At 43.9% G+C, this 12,324-nt stretch overlaps 1 long non-coding RNA gene across 1 annotated transcript; it reads right to left on the bottom strand.

The window, feature by feature from the left end:
- Positions 1-6,867: 6,867 nt before the first annotated feature.
- Positions 6,868-11,668, bottom strand: LOC139153580 (uncharacterized). Its single transcript, XR_011556854.1, has 2 exons — positions 11,486-11,668; positions 6,868-8,172 (listed from the first exon to the last, which is right to left on the bottom strand). It is a non-coding gene; the product is annotated as an uncharacterized lncRNA (long non-coding RNA).
- Between the last annotated feature and the right edge of the window lie 656 nt (positions 11,669-12,324).

The raw sequence follows: 12,324 nt of genomic DNA, 5'->3' as shown, positions 1-12,324 counted from the left end.
ACTCCTTTCAGGGGAGTGGTATCAGTTGATGGAATAATTTAAGGAATAAATTAATTGATATCACACAGACATGAACAATTCTCTGAATCACTTCATTTATTCTTTTCCCAGCATGATCAATTCCTGCAATGCTCAAGTTGAAGGTGTTGCGTTGTGAGTGGTCTACATTTGGCTCAGCTGGTCAGATTTTGAGGACCAGAAGACACAGGAATACTGGCATTGCAGGCCAGTGTTCTTGCCATCTGAGTCTGAGAGTGAGAGTGAAGGGGAATTGGAGACTGGGGAACCACCAGAGATGTAGAACCTCCAGTTAGAGTATTGTCTGAGCCAGATGATGGTGGGGACTTTGAGGACCCTCTCTTAGATGTGAGGGTCAGAAGAATGAGAGCCAGGCATGACTATCGCTCCAGAAGGGGTTCTAGGCATTGATTAGATCTATGGGACATTTAGCCACACAGTGTCAGTATTTATAGGACAGGCTGATGTGAGAAAAGGTGTGGCAAGCAACGTTCATCATGAAAATTGTGCCTTGAGAGCCTGCTTCTGATTCCATGGATTTTGTTTCCTGCTTTTACAGAAGCTGAGTGAGTGAAGTGATAAATACCAGAGATACTTCATTAAGGAAGGTTTATGCCTCTAGCTGGTTTGCATCCAGTGTTATCTATGCTCCATAGGTGGGAACACTGTCAGCCTGAAATATCTTAGAATTCATTTATTTCTTGCTGGACTTTGTATAAACAATAATACATCTGCCTTGATCAATGTTTCTAGCGTGTGTGCTTTCTAATGGATTGATCCATCCAGACAGAACAGAATGATAGAAACAGAACATTTTACAAACATTAAAATAATCTTCCAATCATGATTCCCAGGATAAAGTGTTTGCTCAACTCTTGAAAGAAAAGTACATTTTTGTAATCATTGCATAATAGAGAGAAACTGTCTTTTGAACCTTGTAATATCAAGGATCCTCCCTAATGCATAACACAATTTCCATTTCTGTTTATCCACATGTAAATCTCCAAATCATTGATTTTTATTCCATTGGGGGGCTGGGGGGTGGAAAGGAACCCACAAAACTGAACCTGCCAGAATTGATATAAAAATGAATCTATTTAGATAGGTTTAGAATATGTGAACATTGTCTAAACACATTTATTAATGAAACATATACCAATACTTTAATACCAATGTACTGTCAATAATGCCAATCTCTGTCTTATGCTATGGTGAAGTGATAATGTGATGGGCGTGGTGGCTCAGTGGCTAAAATGCTGAGCTTGTCAATCAGAATGTTGATGGCAATATTCCTGCTGGAGAAAGAGACCCATACTTTACAGAGGACAATATTCCTGCTGAAGAAAGAAATATTTACATTTTGATTTCAGGTGTTGCAATATGATTCTGCAATGTCATATTCGGTCAAAGAATAAAGGTCCGATTTGATGAGGGTGGGGGGGGGGGGGTGGGGGGTGGGGGGGGGTGGGGGGAGGGGCTTCTTCTGACAATGGAGATGCCCAGGGGAAAAAATGCCAAAAATCAGTGGGTTTCACATCGCCAGTACGACTCTCAGGACCACATTAGTATGAACCCACCACTGCCTACCAGGCTTCAGAAATGCCTATGTGCATATGCAGGGGGAAGCACAGGGTGTATGTGCGCATGCATGGGGAGAGAGGGAAGGAGTGTGGGCATGTACATGCATGCCAGCACACCCACCCACCCCCATTTGGCATGCAAACAAAAAAAGATTCGCTATCAGGGTTTCCTACCTAAGCAGGGGGGTTGGATTAGAAGACTCCAAGATCCCTTCGAACTCATTCTATTCCATTCCATTTCATTCCATTCCATTCCAGGATTACTAGACATCAGTTGGTGCCTGCTGTTGCCTCCTGCTCCTACTCTGCTTCCCCGTCTTCTTCCTCCACATCCAGTAAGCGCAGCCCAGCAACCGCCTACTTCAGAATGGCCATGGGTAAACGGCAGCACGCGGTGCTGAAACTCATCTGCTTGGGGGCGAGACCACACACCACGCAGGAGCTATGGACCGGCATCCAGGGGCAGACAGATGAGTGGTTGCTGCTGCTGAACCTGAGGCCGGGGAAAGTGGTGTGTAACAACGGGCGGAACCTTGTGGCAGCCTTGGGCCAAGTGGGGTTGACGCACATCCCTTGCATGGTGCATGTGGTCAACCTGGTGGTGCAGAAGTTCCTGGCCAATTATATGGACATGTCAGCGCTGCTGGGTAAAGTGCGTGCGGTGTGCGTGCACTTTTGATGTTCCCACCCTGCTGCTGCTTGCCTATCTTCCCTGCAGAGGAACTTTGGCCTTCCCACCCACCGCCTCATCTGTGATTTGCCAACTAGCTGGAATTCCATGCTTCATATGCTTAAAAGGGTGTGTGAGCAACAGCAGGCAATAGTGGATTACCAGTTTCATAACCCCCAGTCAAGTCGAAGTGCAGACCCACAGCACTTTACCCCCAATGAGTGGGCCTCCATGAGGGACATTTGTTCCATCCTGAATGTATTCCAGTACGTGACTAATATGGTCAGCTCTGACAATTCCGTCGTCAGTGCTACCATCCCCATGGTTTGCCTACTGGAAAAAACCCTTCAGGCCATGCATGATTTCCGACAGGAGGAAACAGAGCGGGAGTTGGAACAGGAGGAGCAGGCAGAGGAAGGCCCATTTTCCTAGCAAATCCATGTCTTGCAGAGTGGGGGGCTGTGCCGACAGCAGCCAGGTACTCTGCTGTCCAGCCAGCGTAAAGTTTTGTGGCAGCAGGAGGAGAAGGAGGAGAGACCTGTTGCTGAAAACTTCGCCTTGACTTGGGGCAGCCTGGCTCACATGAGCCACTATAGGCTCCAGTGCCTGCAGAATGACCCCAGGGTAGCCCACATCCTCAACTCAGCCAGTTACTAGGTGACCGCCCTGCTGGATCCCCATTATAAGGACCGCATCACCTCCTTCATACCAGCGCCCGAGCATAGAATACGCGAGTACAAGTGTGCGTTCATGGACGCAATATTGGAAGAGTTCCCAGAGCAATTGGAGTGCCCAGTGGTGGTATGCGGAGTAGGAGTAGGATGCAGTCGGCAATGCAGCGGGGACACTGGCAGCACCACAGGGGGGTGGTCATTGGAAGACGTTGCAAATATGCATGAGACCTTATTCGACAACCACACAGATACACCACCCTCGGATGTGATGTCCCATAGCAGAAGGCATCACGTGACCCTCATGGTGGACGAATACCTGTCCACACGCATGATGGTTCTTCTTAGTGATGCCTCCAACAAATTCAATTTTGGGGTAGGAAAATTGAACACGTGGCCAGAGCTTGTCCTCTATGTCCTGGAAGTGCTGGCCTGCCCTACAGCAAGCGTCCTGTCAGAGCGTGTGTTCAGCACCGCAGGAGAGGTCATCACTGACAGAAGGATCTGCCTATATACCGTGAATGTGGATATACTGACATTTCTTAAAATGAACCAGGCGTGGTTAACAGAGGCCATTGCTGTGCCACCACCTGAGTGAGTGGTTAGAGCATTCCTTACTACCACCACCAATACCAGCCTCACAGACAGTTGTAAAATTCATGTTATGTATGTATATATATAGTCAGTTATATTTTTATGGTGAAAGTTTGGGTATAGTTTGTGCTGGACTAAAGCTTGTGTTCAATAAACCTATTTTTTGCACAGATTTGTTCTGAGAACCTATAATGTACATTTGGGTCAACCGCAGGACTACCTTCTTTCGCTGCCTTTCTTCTTCTTCTTCTTCTTCTTATTATTATTATTATTATTAAGGAAAGGCAAGGAGGGTAGGGGCAATCCTAATCTTCAGGGGGAGCTGGTTCCAGAGGGTCGGGGCCGCCACAGAGAGGGCTCTTCTCCTGGGTCCCGCCAGATGACATTGTTTAGTCGACGGGACCCGGAGAAAGCCAACTCAGTGGGACCTAACTAGTCACTGGGATTCGTGCGGCAGAAGGCGGTCCCGGAGATATTCTGGTCTGATGCCATGGAAGGCTTTATAGGTCATAACCAACACTTTGAATTGTGATTCCCCACCCAGGGTGATGGACGGACAGATGAAATTGCCCTTGGGAGGCAAAACCCACAGCCACTCTGTATTATCAGGGTTGAGTTTGAGTCTGTTGACACCCATCCAGACCCTAACAGCCTCCAGGCACAGGCACATCACTTCCACTGCTTCGTTGAGTGGACATGGGGTGGGGATGTACAGATGAGTATCATCAGCATACTGATGATACCTCACCCCATGCCCTTGGATTATCTTGCCCAGCAGTTTCATGTAGATATTGAATAGCAGGGGGGAGAGGACCGACCCCTGAGGCACTCCACAAGGGAGAAGCCTAGAGGTCAACCTCTGACCCCCCACTAACACCGACTGCGACTGACCGGAGATGTAGGAGGAGATCCACTGAAGAACAGTGCCTCCCACTCCCAACCCCTCCAGCTGGCGCAGAGGGATACCATGGTCAATAGTATCAAAAGCCGCTGAGAGATCAAGAAGCACCTCTGTCCCAGGCCCACCAGAGATCATCCATCAACGTGACCAAAGCAGTTTCTGTGTTGTAGCCAGGCCTGAATCTTGACTGCTGAGGGCCTAGATAATCAGTTTCTTCCAAGTTGGAGCGCCACCACCTTCTCAACAACCTTCCCCATAAAGGGAAGGTTGGAGACTGAGTGATAGTTGTTGAGAATGGCTGGGTCCAGGGAAGGTTTCTTGAGGAGGGGGCGCACAAGTGCCTCCTTGTAGGGAGCCGGGAAGGACCCCCTCCCCAAAGAAGCATTGACAATCTCCTGGACCCAGCTCTGTGTCACCTCCTTGCTGGCCAAAACCAGTCAGGAGGGACACGGATCCAGTAAACAGGTGGAGGAACTCACAGCTCCAATTGCCTTGGCAACTTCATCAGGTGTCACCAGATCAAACTCTTCCCAGACAGGTGGACAAGTACGGGCCCCAGTCACCTCGACTGACTCGTTGTCAGTCGACTCTGTTCTCCAATCAGAGTCGAGGTCCGCCCAGATCCGAGTGACTTTATCAGTGAAAAATGTGTTAAAGTCTTTGGCACTACTCTGCAAGGGCTCCCCAACTCCCCCCTGGTTTTCCTGTGTAATGTAAAGCCTTCGGAGTCTTCATGGAGGGGCGGCATACAACTCTAATAAAGTATAAACTATGAAGATCACTTTATTCTTCAGGGCACCAGAGGGCCGGATGAGGAACAATGGCTGGAAGCTGACCATGGAGAGATTCAACATGGAGATAAAGAGGAACTTTCTGACGGTCAGAGCGATCAACCAATGGAACAACCTACCAGCGGATGTTGTGAACTCCAACACTCTGGACATTTTTAAGAGAAGATTGAACTGCCACTTGACTGGTGTACTATAGGATTCCTTCTTGGGTAGGGGGTTGAACTCGATGGCCTTCATGGTCCCTTTCAACTCTAACAATAAATAAATAAATAAATAAATAAATAAATAAATAAATAAATAAATAAAAGATGCCATGGGTGATGACGAGGTGCCAGATCACTACTAGTGGACCAAAAACCCTCAGTGTTCAGTCTGCTGTTACTACTGCCCACAGTGGCCAGTGACCCAGCACGCCACAGAGTGCACGCCCTCCAATCACACAGGATTGCTGTGCAAAATCTGGTGGGTGGCTGCTGTTGCGTCCTCCTGCTACTCTGCGTCCCACTGTTCACCCTCTTGCAAATGTAATTTTGGGTCAACCGCAGGACCACCTTCTTTCTCTGCCTTTCCTTTTATTTATTTATTTATTTTTATTTATTAATTAGATTTGTATGCCGCCCATCTCTGTAGACTCGGGGCGGTTTTTCCCGTGTAATCTAAAGCCACTAGCACTCTCTCTAAATATAATTTTGGGTCAACCGCAGGACCACCTTATTTCTCTGCCTTTCCTTTTCCAGTGTAATGTAAAGCCTTCGGAGTCTTCGTGGAAGAGCGGCATACAACTCTAATAAAGTATAAACTATGAAGATGCCATGGGTGATGACGAGGTGCCAGATCACTACTAGTGGGCTGAAAACCCTCAGTGTTCAGTCTGCTGTTACTACTGCCCACAGTGGCCAGTGACCCAGTGCACCACAGAGCGCATGCTCTCCAATCATACAGGATTGCTGTGCAAAATTTGATTGATGGCTGCTGTTGCATCTTCCTACTACTCTGTGTCCCCCTGTTCACCCTCTTGCAAATGTAATTTTGGGTCAACAGCAGGACCACCTTCTTTCTCTGCCTTTCCTTTTTCTGTGTAAGCTGACGCCTCAAGCTGTTATTTCTGGTCTCAGCGGCCAGAGACCGATGGCATCACAGAGCGCATGGCCTTCCATCACACTGGATTACTGTGAGAAAGGTGATACCTGCGGCATATCGGATTGCTGAGTAAAATCTGGCAAATGGTTGCTGTTGCCTCCTCCTGCTACTCAGCATCCCCATTCACCCTCCTGCAAATTTAATTTGTGTGGGCAAACACAGGGCTGCGCCACCAAACACAGGGCTGCGCCTCCTTCTATTTTTTAAAAGTTCGGAGTTTGGTTCAGGTTCGGGTTCGGTGTTCTGTGATGTCACCCAAAGTTTTTGAAAAGTTCACCCGAATCCACCGAACACGAACTTTGTTGGGTTCGCCCATCGCTATGTATGTATGTATGTATGTATGTATGTATGTATGTATGTATGTATGTATGTATGTATAAATGAATGAATGAATGAATGAATAAACAAACAAACAAATAAATAAATAAATAAATAAATAAATAATCACTCAGTGAACAGGGAAGAAAGGGCACAGAATAATCAGCCACAACAATATTATGTATTGAGAAGAAAGCAGTTTATTATGCAAATATGCAGACAGATTTATACCTCTACTACTAATAAGATTCAGGTTTAGCATCAGATTAATTCTGAGTAACAGGAGGCAATGGGAGAATGCATATGGAAAGGGAAGGCAACTGGTTTCACAACAACACATCCAGATCTATTTAAAGAGATAATTTTTATTAACATACATTTCATTTCAAATTATTGATGTAATTGAAGAAGTAAAGTGAAGTTGAGCTGAATTCTTGGTCGAAGTTTCCAGGGTCTTCTTCAGTGGACAGGTTTCATTTCTCTGCTTTTCATACAATATGAATGCAATGAATGGGCCCATAATTGTCACAGAATTGACAAATGAGTCATCAGCACACTTCCTTGATAATTGCAGGAATAAGGTGTAGAGCCAACAGTATGCACAAAATCCACCAAGTTGAAATGAATTGTGATGTGGATAAGAGCAGGTGCATTGCTAACAAATAGAATAGAATTCTTTATTGCCCAAGTGTGATTGGACACAAAAGGAATTTGTCTTTGTGCACATGCTCGCTGTGTACATAAAAGAAAATATAGATTTGTCAAGAATCATGTGGTATAACACTTAATAATTGTCATTAGTAACTATGGATCATATAGAGAAGGAGGAAGGAAGGAGGCCATGCATAGACAGGTCCCAAAGCTGTTGGCCTCAAAACTACCGGGTCCAGATCTATCTAAAGAGAAAATTTTTATCAGAAGGCGTTTCCTTTCAAAAGCATGCTTGATGTGATTGAAGAGATAAAGCAAAACAATTCTTGGTTAATGGTTGCAGGGTTTTCTTCAGGAGCCAGGAGGAGAATTTCACTTCTTTGCTTATGGTACAACTTGAATGAAGTGAACGGGCAGCTGATTTTCACAGATTATACGAATGCGGGCTGACAAAACATCTGCACGATAGTTGCAGCTATAGGGAGCAAAGCCACCAGTATAATTGCAATCAACCAAATTGAAATTAGTGACACTGGTAATAGCAGATGGACACCAGATGCCTCGGCAGAGTCTTTGGACAGTGTAGGCAGGAGCATTGATAAAAGTGTTGCGGGGTTTGCAAAAAGGAGTGGTCATGCCTCGAGCCCGCATCATGTTTTCACAATATAATCTGGGGTTTGGAGGTGGGTATGGACTACCGTCTATGTGTTTCCGCTGGAATCCTGGCCAGCTTTGCCCTTGGCTGTGCCCAACCAGCAGAGCCCCCAAAAGAAAGGCCAAAGAGACAACCAGCAAGCAGGATATCTTGGAGGCGAGCATGGCGGGAGACTCCAGGAATCTGCAAAGATCAGAAGAAGAAGAAGAAAGTCATGGGTCACAGCCCACTACAGATCCACATCCTATTCACAACCGGGCTGCATGAGTGACTGGATGGTGCATGCTGGCACTCAGCCTCACTCCTCTGGGCAACTGGTACTTGCACATACACATGTACCCATCCCTCACACACAACCATTCCATCTTTCTTCCCTCCCTCTCCTTCCGGGCCACTAATGCGGAAAGAATGGGGAATTTTGTTCTAAATGATCTTCTGACTTCCTCATCCAACATTAAACTTCTCAGGTGGTGAACAGATGTGCAGTTCAGCTGGGGGCCCTTTTGGTTTGTGCAATGATTGCAGGGGTGTGTTCCACTTAACTTCGTCACCGGTTCGCATTATGAGGTTTTGTGTGCCCGTGCTTGCTCTGCTCCACGCATGCTCAGAAGGTGGATTCAGCCCGTAACACAGCTGATCAGCTGTGCTTCAGGTGAAGAAATAAATGTCAGTATTAACCCGGGGTGGGCAGGAGGGCGTTCTTCCAAGCAGAGGATGAGGAGAAGCCATCCAAACATAGGAAAATTCACCAAAAATTCAGAAAAATATATGGCCACATGCACGGACTGACACTGACAGAACCGGATCTGTGATGCCATTGTGACTGAGTGGTCTCCTTACCTAGTACCAAAGTTTATGTATATTCAGAAAATCCTCAATATAGGACTGTAATTGAGCCCAAAATTTATGTTGCTAAGTGAGAAATTTGGTAAGAGTTTTGCTGCAATTTATGACTTTGGTATGTATGTGAGTTGATTGAATAGTTGAGTTGTGGGTTTGTTTAAACTGGAGTTTTATAGTTTTAGACTTTTATATTTGACTTCTTTTTATTGTATTTGTATATTTTTATATGATTGTAATCTGCCCTGAGTCCTTTGTGATTGTGTGGCATAGAACTTGATTTAAATAATAAAATAAAATAAAATAAAATAAAATAAAATAAAATAAAATAAAATAAAATAAAATAAAATAAAATAAAATAAAATAAAATAAAATAAAATAAAATAAAATAAATAAATAAATAAATAAATAAAATAAAATAAAATAAAATAAAATAAAATAAAATTTATGTTTTTTTGCTGCAGTTGTTAAATGAATCCTGTAGTTGTTAAACGAATCTGGCTTCACCCATTGACTTTATTTGCCAAAATCGAGGTTGGAAGGTTAGAAATGGTAATCACATGACCGAGGAACAGTGCAACTGTCATAAATACATGTCAGTTGCCAAGCTATCCAAATTTTGATCACCTGACCACAGGGAGGCTGCAACAGTCCTCAGGGTGGAAACCGATCATAAGTCATTTGTTTCAATGCCATTGTAACTACAAAACTCACAAAACAAATGGTAAGGAAGGAAGGAAGGGACAAATGAAAAATGTTATCAACTCCACTGAATAGACCAGAGCAGAAAACCAATTTGGGAGGTGGCTTTCTGAAAGTGTCTTATGTCTGCCTGCCTGCTTATCATCTTTCTTTCTTTCTTTCTTTCTTTCTTTCTTTCTTTCTTTCTTTCTTTCTTTCTTTCTTTCTTTCTTTCTTTCTTTCTTCCTTCCTTCCTTCCTTCCTACCTACCTACCTACCTACCTACCTACCTACCTACCTATCTATCTATCTATCTATCTATCTATCTATCTATCTATCTATCTATCAATCTATCTCTATTAAGCAAATTCATATGTTTTTGAACTTTGGACTCTGAACTCTCATGTTTGTTTGCAGCTTTAAAACAGATGACAACTGGTCATGGTTTTATGGATAAATATATTTCTTCTAATCTTTTTATTAGACCTTTGTGCTCACCTGAGTTTCAGAAACCCAGAAACGTAAAGAAAAAATATACTTTATTTTATCCACATCATAATAGTCCTGGGCAGAGATGGGTTCCTACTGGTTGTAACTGGTTCTTTAGAGCCACTAGTAAGTTGCTGATGATGTCATGCCGCTGGTTCTGTCGATGTCTCCCTAGGTGCCACCATCACGGATTTTGCTTCTGTGCATGTACATATATAAGTTATTTTTTTTATTGCTGTGGTGTACATGTATGGCTGGTGTGACCCGTCAGCAAACCAGCAGAAAAGGATCCAGAACCCACATCAAGTCCTGCGTGATGTGCTAGCTGAAAGTGATCGTCCCAAAACCATGGCGAGAATTTGGAATGATGGGGTCCTGGATCTCCCCAGGCTGAATCCAAAATTTGGGAGAGCGGCTGGCTTATGGTCACAGAAAGAACTTGCATGGATAAAGTCAGATTAGAACTCACTGTTTTTCTAGTTTCTAGCCAGGTACTTTAATCTCTACACCAAAATGGCTCTCTAATGATCTATTAATAACAAACTGTGGTGAAAGCCAGAATGATTGCCAACATCATAGTATAGTCCATATCAATGTTGTTTAAGGGAGAGGAAAGAAAATATATAGGTTACACTCTGAGCCAAATCTAGTCTGTATACAAAGAAATATTTCTGCTCATTAGGAGAATCGCCAGGTAAATTAATACACTGTTATTCTGTATCATGATTCAAGTTGGCTCCATGAGTCATTCCGAAAAGCTTGGGAGGATAGGAAAAAGGACACCTGTTTTTCAAACCTCAGAGTGTGTAGAAAAGGAAGAAAGGGCAGCAAATGGGAAGCCTTTGTCCTAGCTCTGTTCCAGCTCACATGTATGTGCCGGACAGCTCATTTTTGGCTTGCTCAGGAGCTCCGGGAGGGTGTTTCTGGCTTCCAGAGAGCCTCCAGGGGGATGGTGCAGTGTGTTTTTACCCTGCCCCGGTTCCAGGGAAGCCTTTGGAGCCTGGGGAGGGTGAAATATGAGCCTTCTCGGCCCTCTAGAAGTTGAGAAACAGGCAGTTTCTGGCCTCCAGAGGGCCTCCAGGGGTTCAGGAAATGTGTTTTTGCCCTCCCCAGGCATTGAATTATGGGTGTGGGCATTTGCACCTTCGTGATAGCACGTGTGTATACTCTTTCGGCACTCAAGGAAGAAAAAGGTTTGCAATCACTGGCATAGAGCAGGACTAGAAGACTCCTAAGATTCCTCCTCTGTTATTCTGTTAATCCAAGTATCCATCCCTTTCTCCTTTGGATCAGTGATCCCATAATAGAAGAAGCTCTTCCATGAATATAAATACATACACATAAGAGATGGGAAGGATAATAAAACAAATGCACATAAACAGAAGATATTAGCTATTAGTAGGCTGTTCCTCCTGGGTAACACAGGATCAGTTCTGTCTGGAAAGCAGCCTTAGAACAGTGCAGATCAAAGTGGTTTCAAACTTACCCTCTGGGTGAAAAATTTGTCAATGTGTAGAGCTCTTCCTTGGAGGAGAAATGAAAGTTTGGGTTTCTTCTGATCACTTTCGTTTTTAGAGTTCCTATTTATACTCTAAAATGTGTTTCATTTCAGAATAGAAGCCTTGGAATAAAGCCTTCTGAACTTTTATCACTGCGTATGGGACAAGAGACTTTTATGAAGGCATGTCCAGGTGCATATACCTGATATAACATCCTCCCCTTTCTCCCTGGACTTTAGCTTCTACGTGAAATATTTCCTTTTTAAATTTACAATTATTTTTCTCTAGAAGAATAAAGTGATCTTCTAAGGAGAGCGTGATTCTGAGTGGAAATTAATGGAGACTGTATTCCAAAAAATTATATATTCTATGAAGCTGAAAAATGGTGTGTGCTATATAGACCACTGTCCCAAAAGTAGTTGAGACCAGAAGGGAAACAAATTATGATTTAATTTAAATGTTAATTTAATTAAAATTTAACCAAAGCAATAGAATATATTTAATATGGTTCTGTATTATGGATGTAATCATTTCTCCATAGATAGTCTTGGAAATTACAATTTAGAAACCTTGTTACCAATGCTCCTTATATGCCTTATATTAATCCAGCACAGTTGTTTTTTGATACCCTTTTATATTAATGTTTTATTGTGGGTGGGGAGTGTTTGAATATGCCGATGAAGAATGGTGGATGAATGATTGGAATGAATGAATGAAAAATAAGAAAGCTGGGTGTGAAGGCCCCCTTAGCTGAGTGTACAGGTAGAAGCAGGTGGGGACCTAACTATAACCCCCGGCTTGGAAATGAGGGAGGCCAGTGGGGTTG

Source organism: Erythrolamprus reginae, chromosome Z, assembly GCF_031021105.1.
Source record: "Erythrolamprus reginae isolate rEryReg1 chromosome Z, rEryReg1.hap1, whole genome shotgun sequence".
Lineage (NCBI taxonomy): Eukaryota > Metazoa > Chordata > Lepidosauria > Squamata > Dipsadidae > Erythrolamprus > Erythrolamprus reginae.
Note: the sequence above shows the minus strand (reverse complement) of the source record. Positions and strands in the feature narration are given on the sequence as shown.